Source organism: Phyllobates terribilis, unplaced genomic scaffold, assembly GCF_046119375.1.
Source record: "Phyllobates terribilis strain yellow unplaced genomic scaffold, ASM4611937v1 Scaffold_4__5_contigs__length_816908805, whole genome shotgun sequence".
Lineage (NCBI taxonomy): Eukaryota > Metazoa > Chordata > Amphibia > Anura > Dendrobatidae > Phyllobates > Phyllobates terribilis.
In genome coordinates, this window is record NW_027362764.1 from 101,301,328 (window position 1) to 101,313,427 (window position 12,100).

The 12,100-nt window shown below is 41.6% G+C and overlaps 1 long non-coding RNA gene across 1 annotated transcript; it reads right to left on the reverse strand.

Annotated features, from left to right (window-relative positions):
* Nucleotides 1-501: 501 nt before the first annotated feature.
* LOC141264221 (uncharacterized) lies at nt 502-7,748 on the reverse strand. The gene is made up of 3 exons (XR_012319840.1): nt 7,181-7,748; nt 932-1,046; nt 502-715 (listed from the first exon to the last, which is right to left on the reverse strand). It is a non-coding gene; the product is annotated as an uncharacterized lncRNA (long non-coding RNA).
* Nucleotides 7,749-12,100: the final 4,352 nt, after the last annotated feature.

Below are 12,100 nucleotides of genomic sequence, written 5' to 3' on the forward strand. Positions count from 1 at the left end.
CCTGTAAGTTTTTAGACCCATAGGTAAAAATAATCAAAGTCCTGGAAAACTCCTTTAAACCTTAGATTCCTCAAAGTAATCCCCTTTTAGTCTAATGACAGCTTTACACCCCCTTGACATTTTCTCATGCAGTTTCAGCAGGTTGTCACCTGGAATGGCTTTCCAACAGTTTTGAAAGGGTTCCCATAGGTGCTGAGTAGGGATGGGCAGACCGATGGAAGTTCGTTTCTGGTACATAACTTTTGAAAAAGTTTGGTTCGGGTACCAGAGCAGTACCGGAACTTCCATCAGAACCCGAACCCCTTTGAAAATAATGGAGACTCGAACTCATGAGAAACTTAAAAAAATTCTCTCTCTCTCCCTTCTTACAAACAAGAAAAATTGATTCTATAGTAATAGCAAAAAATGGACAGAAAATTGGATAAAATCAGAATATAAAATCACTGGTGAAAATTGATCATTGTTTCTCTTATGCAGAACAAAAAGGAATGTCTCAATGAGTCCTAATAAATGCAAACATTTTACTAACTGGAAAATCGTGCATAGACGATTCAATTTAAAGGTTTTTGTTTATTTTTCCAAGGCGGACATTTATGATCTTCTACAGGATGATAATATATAGTATGTCTGATCCCCGGGAAGGGAGGTGTCTTCACTGTAATCCGACGCTGACCGTTACAAAGGGGGTCCCGTTCTAGTATTCTCACATCTCAGACTAAAATGAAAATGGGACAAATAACAATAGATGAAACTATGAGCTTCAGATTACAAGATTAAAGAAATGTAAGTGATAACAGCTCATAAGTATTCTGCTCTGGGCTAAAAGTGAAGAGACAGGAAGTCTTTGGTACAGTACATGAAGTCCTAGCAGCATGTCGACACGCCTGACAAATATGAGGTTACAACATACTGAGGGCCATGAATAACGTACATTTTTAGGAGCCATTAACTCTCTGCTATTGATAAAATGCTGCTCCAATGCGTTTTTCTTCCCCTTGGGCTTTCTAATTGCAAAGTCGGCAATTCCTGCAGTTTTGCAAACAGATCTGTTAAAAAAAAATAAAATAAAGAGAAAATAGGAAGAACTGTCAGAACAAAGCTCAAGTATTTCAAGTTGTGTCAATGGCCGTAACTCCAAATATAAACATCTACTGCCACCTAATGAGAGACCGCAGAATACGTCTAATCAGTAGATCAAAAACTGGCATGGAAATTATAATACACTGTGTTCCAAATTATTATGCAAATAATATTTTCTCAGATTTTCCCAAATGACCTATATGAATTGCAGTCATTGTAATTTTCCAGTCAAATACAGTTATATTAAAAAGTTTGGGCACCCCTATTAATCTTAAGCTTAATGTTTTATAAAAATTGGTGTTTTTGCAACAGCTATTTCAGTTTGATATATGTAATAACTGTTGGACACAGTGATGTTTTTGCCTTGAAATGAGGTTTATTGTACTAACAGAAAATGTGCAATCTGCATTCAAACTAAATTTGACAGGTGCATAAGTATGGGCACCCTTATCATTTTCTTGTTTAAAATACTCCTACCTACTTTTTACTGACTTAGTAAAGCACTTTTTTTGGTTTTGTAACCTGATTGAGCTTTGAACTTCTTAGCCAGGTGTATGCAATCATGAGAAAAGCTACTTAAAGTGGCCACTTGCAAGTTGTTCTCCTGTTTGAATCTCCTCTGAAGAGTGGCATCATGGACTCCTCAAAACAACTGTCAAATGATCTGAAAACAAAGATTATTCAACATAGTTGTTCAGGGGAAGGATACAAAAAGCGGTCTCAGAGATTTAACCTGTCAGTTTCCACTGTGAGGAACATAGTAAGGAAATGGAAGAACACAGGGACAGTTCTTGTTAAGGCAAGAAGTGGCAGGCCGAGAAAAACATCAGCAAGGCAGAGAAGAAGAATGGTGAGATCAGTCAAGGACAATCCTCAGACCACCTCCAGAGAGCTGCAGCATCAACTTGCTGCAGATGGTGTCACTGTGCATCGGTCAACTATACAACGCACTTTGCACAAGGAGAAGCTGTATGGGAGAGTCATGCGAAAGAAGCCGTTTCTGCAAGCACGCCACAGAGTCGGCTGAGGTATGCAAAAGCACATTTGGAGAAGCCAATTTCTTTTTGGAAGAAGGTCCTGTGGACTGATGAAACCAAGATTGAGTTGTTTGGTCATACAAAAAGGCGTTATGCATGGCGGCAAAAAAACACAGCATTCCAAGAAAAACACTTGCTACCCACAGTAAAATTTGGTGGAGGTTCCATCATGCTTTGGGGCTGTGTGGCCAATGCCGGCACCGGGAATCTTGTTAAAGTTGAGGGACGCATGGATTCCACTCAGTATCAGCAGATTCTTGACAATAATGTTGAAGAATCAGTGACAAAGTTGAAGTTACACAGGGGATGGATCTTTCAGCAAGAAAATGATCCAAAACACCGCTCCAAATCTACTCAGGCACTCATGCAGAGGAACAATTACAATGTTCTGGAATGGCCATCCCAGTCCCCAGACCTGAATATCATTGAACATCTGCGGGATCATTTGAAGAGGGCTGTCCATGCTCGGTGACCATCAAACTTAACTGAACTGGAATTGTTTTGTAAAGAGGAATGGTCAAAAATACCTTCATCCAGGATCCAGGAAATCATTAAAAGCTACAGGAAGCGACTAGAGGTTGTTATTTTTGCAAAAGGAGGATCTACTAAATATTAATGTCACTTTTCTGGTGAGGTGCCCATACTTATGCACCTGTCAAATTTTGTTTGAATGCAGATTGCACATTTTCTGTTAGTACAATAAACCTCATTTCAAGGCAGAAACATTACTGTGTCCAACAGTTATTACATATATCAAACTGAAATAGCTGTTGCAAAAACACCAATTTTTATAAAACATTAAGCTTAAGATTAATAGGGGTGCCCAAACTTTTTCATATGACTGTAACTATTAGAGTACAATTGAAAGGTTTTTGTACAAACTGCCTATGATAACAGTATATTTTTAAAAAAATAAAAAACTCAAACTGCACTCAAAATGTATGTTCCAAATTATTATGCACAGCAGAGTTTTCAACCTTTTAATTTTAATAAAGAACAAAAAAATGGTCATTTTTGAAATTATAAGCATTAGCAGGTTATTACAAACTGAAATCAAACAGTTTTCAACTCAAAACTTTATTCTAGGTGATGTTACATTTGCACATAGGACCCCTTGTTCGAAAGGAGCTTCTGAACTCTCTCGTCCATTGAATTTGTCAGGTTTTGGATGGTTTCTTCTTCATTTGTTTTGCATGAGGACAGAATACCCTCCCAGAGCTGTTGCTTAGATGTGAACTGCCTCCCGCCTTCATAGACACTCCTTTTGATGATGCTCCAGGGGTTCTCAATGGGGTTGAGGTCAGGGGAGCATGGGGGTCACACCATAAGTTTGTCCCCTTTTATGCCCATAGCAGCCAGAGATGCAGATGTGTTATGTGCAGCATGAGACGGTGCATTATCATGTATGAAAATGATCTTGCTGCGGAATGCACGGTTCTTCTTCTTGAACCATGGAAGGAAGTGCTGTTTGAGAAACTCAACATACTTTATGGAGTTCATCTTTACCCTTTCAGGGATCCTAAAGGGGCCGACAATCTCTCTCCCAATGATTCCAGCCCAAAACATTACTCCACCTCCTCCTTGTTGGCGCCGTAGCCGTGTTTGCATGGGGTGTCCATCAACCAGCCATCCTCCACTCCATCCATCTGGACCATCGAGCGTTGCACGGCACTCATCCGTGAACAAAACAGTTTTGAAGTCAGTCTTCATGTATTGTTTGGCCCACTGGAGCCGTTTCTGCTTGTGGATAGAGGAGGTCGACAGGATGGCTTACGCACAGCTGCAAACCTCTGAAGGACCCTGCATCTTGTTGTTCGGGGGACGTTGGAGGCAACAGCAGCTTCAAAAACTTGTCTGCTGCTATGACAAGGCTTTTTTGCCGCTGCTCTTTTAACCTGACGTAATTGCCTGTAGGAAAGAGTCCTCAATTTTCCCTTATCAGCACGCACACGTGTGTACTGTGAATCAGCTACATACTTCTTGATTGTGCGATGATCAGGATGAAGTGTCTTGGCAATGTTGATTGTAGTCATGCCTTGACCTAAACACTCCACAATTTGTTGCTTCTCAGCAGCCGACACATCCTTTTTCTTTCCCATTTTGGCAGAAAATGTAGGCTGCTTAATAATGTGGGACAGTCTTGCCTTTCATTGGACACACCTGCCAAACTATCTAGCACAGGTGTCTGCAATTGCTTACAGTGATATAAAGATCCCTGACACACATCACCATCAATGAGTTTAATTGACAAACAAAAAAAAATTCTTACCTTATCACTCCTAAACACTTTTTGCATAATAATTTGGAACACAGTGTATTTATCCATAATTCTACACTATATGCCAGACATATCCCAGCCTATAATACCGCTTCCGATGGAAAGTCAGATTCTGCTAACATCCTAGGCAGCAGAGGTAAAGAATGGGATCAAAGAAGCTTGTGGGTGCTATTACTATTAATAATAATTATCTAGCAGTATATAGCACCACCATATTCATTGATTTCAGGGGGGAAATGTACAAATAATATCAGACATTAAAGAGCAATACATTACTTTACAATTCAAAGAAGAGGAGTGAGGGCCCTGCTCACAAGAGCTTGTGAGGAAATAGGTAAAAAGTGCTTGTATTTGTAAGGTCTAGCCATCACTATAATAAATAAGGTTATATATACAAAGCTTTATAATCCAGCCAGTATCTATATATGTCCAGGTATGACATGATACTGAGTGCATTGAGTGTGGATTAAACTGTTTAACCTCTTTACCCCCGAGGGTGGTTTGCATGTTAATGACCGGGCCAATTTTTACAATTCTGACCACTGTCACTTTATGAGGTAATTACTCTGGAACGCTTCAACGGATCCCCCTGATTCTGAGATTGTTTTGTCGTGACATATTGAACTTTATGACAGTGATGAAATTTGTTCAATATCATTTGTGAAAAAAACGGAAATTTGGGGAAAATTTTGAAAATTTTGCAATTTTCAAACTTTGAATTCTTGTGTCCTTAAATCAGAGAGATAAGTCACACAAAATGGTTAATAAATAATATTTCCCACATGTCTACTTTACATCAGCACAATTTTTTAAACAAGTTTTTTTTTGTTATGAAGTTATAAGGGTTAACAGTTGCTCAGCAATTTCTTATTTTTCCAACAAAATTTACAAAAACATTTCTTTTAGGGACCATCACATTTGAAGTGACTTGGTCTACAGGTGCATCTCACAAAATTAGAATATCATCAAAAAGTTAATTTATCTCAGTTCTTCAATACAAGATTTATTTCTGTTAATGTTAATGATTATGGCTTACAGCCAATGAAAACACAAAAGTCATTATCTCAGTAAATTAGAATACTTTATAACAACAGCTTGAAAATGTTGGCCTATGGAAATGTATGTTCAGTAAATGCCCTCAATACTTGGTCGGGGCTCCTTTTGCATCAATTACTGCATCAATGCGGCGTGGCATGGAGGCGATCAGCCTGTGGCACTGCTGAGGTGTTATGGAAGCCCAGGTTGCTTTGATAGCAGCCTTCAGCTCGTCTGCATTGTTGGGTCTGGTGTCTTTCATCTGTTGACAATACCTCATAGATTCTCTATGGGGTTAAGGTCAGGCGAGTTTGCTGGCCAATCAATCACAGTGATACGGTTGTTTTTAAACCAGGTATTGGTACTTTTGGCAGTGTGGACAGGTGCCAAGTCCTGTTGGAGAATGAAATTTCCATTTCCAAAAAGCTTGTCGGCAGAGGGAAGCATGAAGTGCTCTAAAATTTCCTGGCAGACGGCTGCGCTGACTTTGGTCTTGATAAAACACAGTGGACCTACACCAGCAGATGACATGGCTCCCCAAACCATCTCTGATTGTGGAAACTGCATACTAGACCTCAAGCAGCTTGGATTGTGGCCTCTCCACTCTTCCTCCAGACTCTGGGACCTTGATTTCCAATTGAAATGCAAAATTGACTTAGTGTGTCAATGACTGCCTTCTGGACATCTGTCAAGTCAGCAGTCTTCTCCATGATTGCGGAGCCTACTGAAAAAGACTAAGGGACGTTTTTAAACGCTTAAGAAGCCTTTGCAGGTGTTTTTTGTTAATTATTCTAATTTACTGAGATAATGACTTTTGTGTTTTCATTGGCTGTAAGCCATAATCATCAACCAACATTAACAGAAATAAACACTTGAAATAGATCACTCTGTTTGTAATGACTCTTTATAATGAGTTTCACTTTTTCTATTGAAGAACTGAAATAAATCAACTTTTTGATGATATTCTAATTTTGTGAGATGAACCTGCATATGACAGAAAATACCCAAAAGTGACACCATTCTAAAAACTGCACCCCTCAAGGTGCTCAAAACCACATTTAAGAAGTGTATTAACCCTTCAGGTGCTTCACAGGAATTTTTGGACTGTGGAAGAAAAAAATGAACATTTTAACTTTTTTTTCACAAAAATGTTACTTTAGACCCAATTTTTTTTTTATTTTCGCAACGGTAACACAATGGACCACAAAATTTGTTGTGCAATTTCTCCTGAGCATTCTGATACCCCATATGTGGGGAAAATTGAGTGCAGGGAGCCAGTATTGAGCATGTTCTCCATGCTGGCTGTCAGTTTAACAGCTGGAGTGGAAAATGGTTGAATCCTACTCCCAAGGGGCAGCAAAACGCTGCCGCCTGAGTGACACCTCGGACCACCACATTAGACGAACCGACGGCGCTCCCTTGTGGCTGCACCCGGGGCAAATGTCCTGCCCACCCCTTTCTAGATACGCCCCTGCTGTTACTAAGTAAAAAAAGAAATAAAAAACATAATATTAAAAAGACCAATATTAACACCATACAGTGACTACCAGTCCTGTAGAACATATAAGGGATTGCGGTTCAAGTATATATAATATAGTGACTTACAGCTGATGTTCTTTATGGTGACAGTGTAAGGTGCCCCAGCGAGGTAGTCGTGGGCGAGCTGTAGCCCTCTCTCGCTATGGCACCCTACAGACAATACGTGTCCTCCCTCTGAAGTGTGGCTGTGTATGTAGTGCTCTTCACTTACTTCAAGCCATCCGATCGCGGCTGTCTCCAGGCATTTCTCTTCTGGGACCAGGGCAGCAATAAATTCAGAGGACACGAGGTTCTTAACCAGAACTTGGACTTTACTTGGGGAAGAGGAATATGTACAATATTTTCAGGCAGATATAATGGATAAGGCCCGACAGGTTATCATCTCTCTCACAGGTGCTGGTAACTCCTTCAGCCCTGATTCCCTCTTTAAGTGAAGCATCTCTGTGACTCTAATCTCTGGCCCAAGAGACTCTTCTGTAATACTGACAGTGACCTGGATCCGATATCTCTCCCCCACATCTTAGCTTGGAGTCCTATTTATCTTCCTCTGCTTCCTGCAGACTAGAAGTGCCCCGGGTCCTCACTACCTTTGATGAGTTTCTCCGGCCGGCTGACAGGACTCGTGCTCTTGTGTGGGGAGACTTGCACACTGGTGATCCCACTGTCTGAGGGTATGGAGCTCCCGTCTACCCTAGCAGCCACTATAGTCAGGCTGCCTGAACGATTTGCTGTCCAATCTCTTACTGAAGAATCACTTCCTGATTCTGGAAACTAAACAGAGATTTTCCTAATGTGCCCACCCTCAGTGAGCTGTCATCACACAGCATTAACTCATCCCTGTCTGTAACACTGCTAGCAGACTCAACCTGACATCTGCACCCAGGACAGTGGCATCTTGTGGCTGTTTACAGGTACTGCAGCCCACAATGAATTATGCCAGGAACAAGCTCTATATCACTCAAGGCTTGATCCGGGCACTAAGTTCCCCCTCTACTCTACTGACTGGACCACTGAAGCTAACCCCTTAGCTTGGCCTACCACAGTTCAGAGAGGATTAACTAAGGGAACATTTTCCTTAACTACTTCAGTGCCTAGGGAAGGCTACATCCTTCCCCACTATTACAACAGCGTTCACTTTTCCAGTCTCTTCTATCCGGCACAGACCGACATAATGACTTCTTCCAGCCACAACTCACCTGCAGAGTTTAGAAGAAAAACACAGTTAGGGTATGTGCCCACGGTCAGGAGCCGCAGCGGCCAGATGTTACAGCATAGTGGATGGGATTTCAAGAAATCCCATCTCCTCTATGCGTCTCTGTGCACCTGCGGATCACCCACGAAAACTGACATGCAGCGTGTCTTTCAGGACCGCAGCATGTCAATTTCACTTGTGGGTCTGCATGTGGACTTTCCCCATAGATTAACAACTATGAGGAAAATCGCATGTTAAAAAAAAAATCACGCAGCTCATTTGTATAAAATGAAGGTATAAGCCACGCAGCTATCCCGCAGCATCGGGGCCGCAGGCAGCTCCTGACCAAGGGCACATACCCTTAAAGGGAATCTGTCGCCAGAAATAACGCTGTTAACCTGCAGATATGCGGTTAATCTGCAGGTCATACCATTGGTGAAACCTGTGAGGCCGCACAGAAGCCCAAGAGGTAAAAGGACCCATTTCCACCTTCGAAGCAGGAGAAAATGTGTATTATTATCAGATTTTTGGCTGCAAAGCACCCTGATATTGTTTTTGTCTTCTGTCTGTGCCGCCAGTGCTGCAGGTTAATAGCTTATTATGCTTCCCGGCGCCGGGGGTGCGGTTACAGTCTCCGCTCTGTATACTCAGTGATGACTGAACCAGCACTGCCCCCATGACTGATACCCAATGCTGGCGGGGAGAATAAAGTTAATTTTCTCCCTGCTGCATTCGGCTGCATGCAGGCACCGCACAGCATAATGCTATTACCCTGCAGCTTAACCGCATATCTGCAGGTTAACAGCATTATTTCTGCTGACAGCTTCCCTTTAACTTCTCACATTTCCAGCACTGTCCCTATCTATTCCCAAACTACAAAAACGCCTCATCCTGACTGCTCTTGCAGTGTGAACAGTGACCCCAATAATTAAAAAATTGTGTCATTACTATGATTACCCTCTTCCCCCAAAAAATGCTAGAGACTTTGTGTCAGATAGACGGTGCCTCTAAAAATTATAGTGTCCCATGCAAAGAATTAATGCTCCCACTATCCAACCTAGAAAGTAGTAATGCCCCCTGTATACTCCTATAAAAGTTATAACATCCCAAGTGCCCCGTCAAGCAAAGTGGTGTTCCCTTAAAGTAATAATGCCCCCCAAAAAAGTAATTATGCTAACCTGAGAGCCCCAATCAAAAAAGTAACAATGCCCCCATTTAAACAAATGTCCCAAGTGTCCCCAAAGCTCTCTATATACTGTTTTATGGCCTCCAGCTACTTATACACTATATGATGGCCCCCACAACCCCTTATACACTGTATGATGGCCCCTATAGCCCCATATATACTGTATTATGGTCCTCACAGCCCTTTTTAAACTGTATTATAGTCCCATAGCCCCTTATATACTGTATTATGACCACCACAGCCTTATATATAGTACACCACAGCTCACCTATAGCCTCATAGTACCTTATACATAGTATTATGACCCTCACAGCCCTTTATATACTGTATTACGGCCACTAAAGCAATATGGCCCGCACAGCTCACTATATATAGTATAATGGCCCCTACAGCCCCTTACACACTGATTTATGTCCCCCAAAGACCCGTTCCCTACATCTGTCTCTGGCGACTGTGTACTCATGACAACGCTCATTATTGTTGCTGCCTCATGCTGCTCTCAGCGAGACCCGGTGGCTCTGATGAGCATTATCGTCACAACCTGGCGCCTGTGAATAGTAATTTTACTGCTATTCACAGTCACCAGAGACAGATTCAGGGAACATGAGCTACGGCGAAGCTTCATGGGAACATTTTGGGTAATAAATTGGTGTACGAAGTACTGTCGGTTGTTTTTGTCTTTTTATGTTTCTCAGGGTTCCTTTACTGGAGTACTTCGGATTTGGTGTAATACTGCAGACCTGCAAGGGATTTTTTTTCAATAAGTTGGTGAGCGAATGATAGTGTGGGGGATTCTTTATTCAAATTAAGTGTTTTTTTGTTCTGTGTGTTTTTATTTTTTATTAACTGGTTAGTAATGGGGGTGTCTGATAGACACCTCTCCATTACTAACACCAGGGCTTGATGATAGCTGAGATTTATGACAAATCACAGCTGTCATCAACCCTCCAGCCCAAATACCCAGATTGCCACTGATCCAGGGCAATCGGGAAGAACCGGGCAAAGCATCAGAATTGGCGCATGTCATCTGATGCACCAATTCTGGGGCAGCTGCAGGCTTGTATTTTTAGGCTGGAAAGGGCCTAATAACCAAGGACCTTCCCGGCCTGATAATATGAGCCTGCAGCTGTCTGCTTTACCTTAGCTGGTTATTAAAAATAAGGAGGACTCTACATCTTTTTTTTTTTTTTAATTTGGTTAAATAAGGCTAAACACCCTTTAGTGCCACATGAAAGTCACTAAAGGGTACAATTTTATTATATGTAGGGGGCTTGTGAAATTATATGTCTACAGGATATCTATTTATTCTAGCTATTTATTATCTAATATCTTCTATCTGTATCTTTATATAGCAACTAGCTTTAAATTACATAGAGAATTACAATATGTAAAAGATGTTAAAAACGCATGTGATACAGATGCTAGGTGAGAATAATCGCATTGTGTTCGCATTACACTCGTCCGACTTTTCAGGAGCAACATTTTAGCTATTTTTAATACTCTGATGTGAGCGAACCCATAGATCGTCTTTATACACAGTGGGTACGGAAAGTATTCAGACTACTTTTAAATTTTTCACTCTTTGTTTCATTGCAGCCATTTGGTAAATTCTAAAAATTTAATTTCTTTCTCATTAAAGTACACTCTGCACCCCATCATGACTGAAAAAAACAGAAATGTAGAAATTTTTGCAAATTTATTAAAAAAGAAAAACTGAAGTATCACATGGTCATAAGTATTCAGACCCTATGCTCAGTATTGAGTAGAAGCCCCCTTTTGAGCTAGTACAGCCATGAGTCTTCTTGGGAATGATGCAACAAGTTTTTCACACCTGTATTTGGGGATCCTCTGCCATTCTTCCTTGCAGATCCTCTCCAGTTCCGTCAGGTTGGATGGTGAACGTGGGTGGACAGCCATTTTCAGGTCTCTCCAGAGATGCTCAATTGGATTTGGGTCAGGGCTCTGGCTGGGCCAGTCAAGAATGGTCACAGAGTTGTTCTAAAGCCACTCCTTTGTTATTTTAGATGTGTGCTTAGGGTCATTGTCTTGTTGGAAGGTGAACCTTTGGCCAAGTCTGAGGTCTAGTGCACTCTGGAAGAGGTTTTCATCCAGGATATCTCTGTAATTGGCTGCATTCATGTTTCCTTCAATTGCAACCTGTCGTCCTGTCCCTGCAGCTGAAAAACACCCCCATAGCATGATGCTGCCACCACCATGTTTCACTGTTAGGATTGTATTGGGCAGGTGATGAGCAGTGCCTGGTTTTCTCCACACATACCACTTAGAATTATCACCACTAAGTTCTATCTTTGTCTCATCAGACCAAAGAATCTTATTTCTCATAGCCTGGGAGTCCTTCATGTGTTTTTGAGCAAACTCTATGCAGGCTTTCATATGTCTTGCACTGAGGAGAGGCTTCCGTCGGGCCACTCTGCCATAAAGGCTCGACTGGTGGAGAGCTGCAGTGATAGTTGACATTGTGGAACTTTCTCCCATCTCCCTTCTGCATCTCTGGAGCCTCAGCCACAGTGATCTTGGGGTTCTTCTTTACCTCTCTCACCAAGGCTCTTCTCCCACGATTGCTCAGTTTGGCTGGACGGCCAGGTCTAGGAAGACTTCTGGTGGTCCTAAACTTCTTCCATTTAAGGATAATGGAGGCCACTGTGCTCTTAGGAACCTTGAGTAATGCAGAAATTCTTTTGTAACCTTGGCCAGATCTGTGTCTTGCCACAATTCTGTCTCTGAGCTTCTTG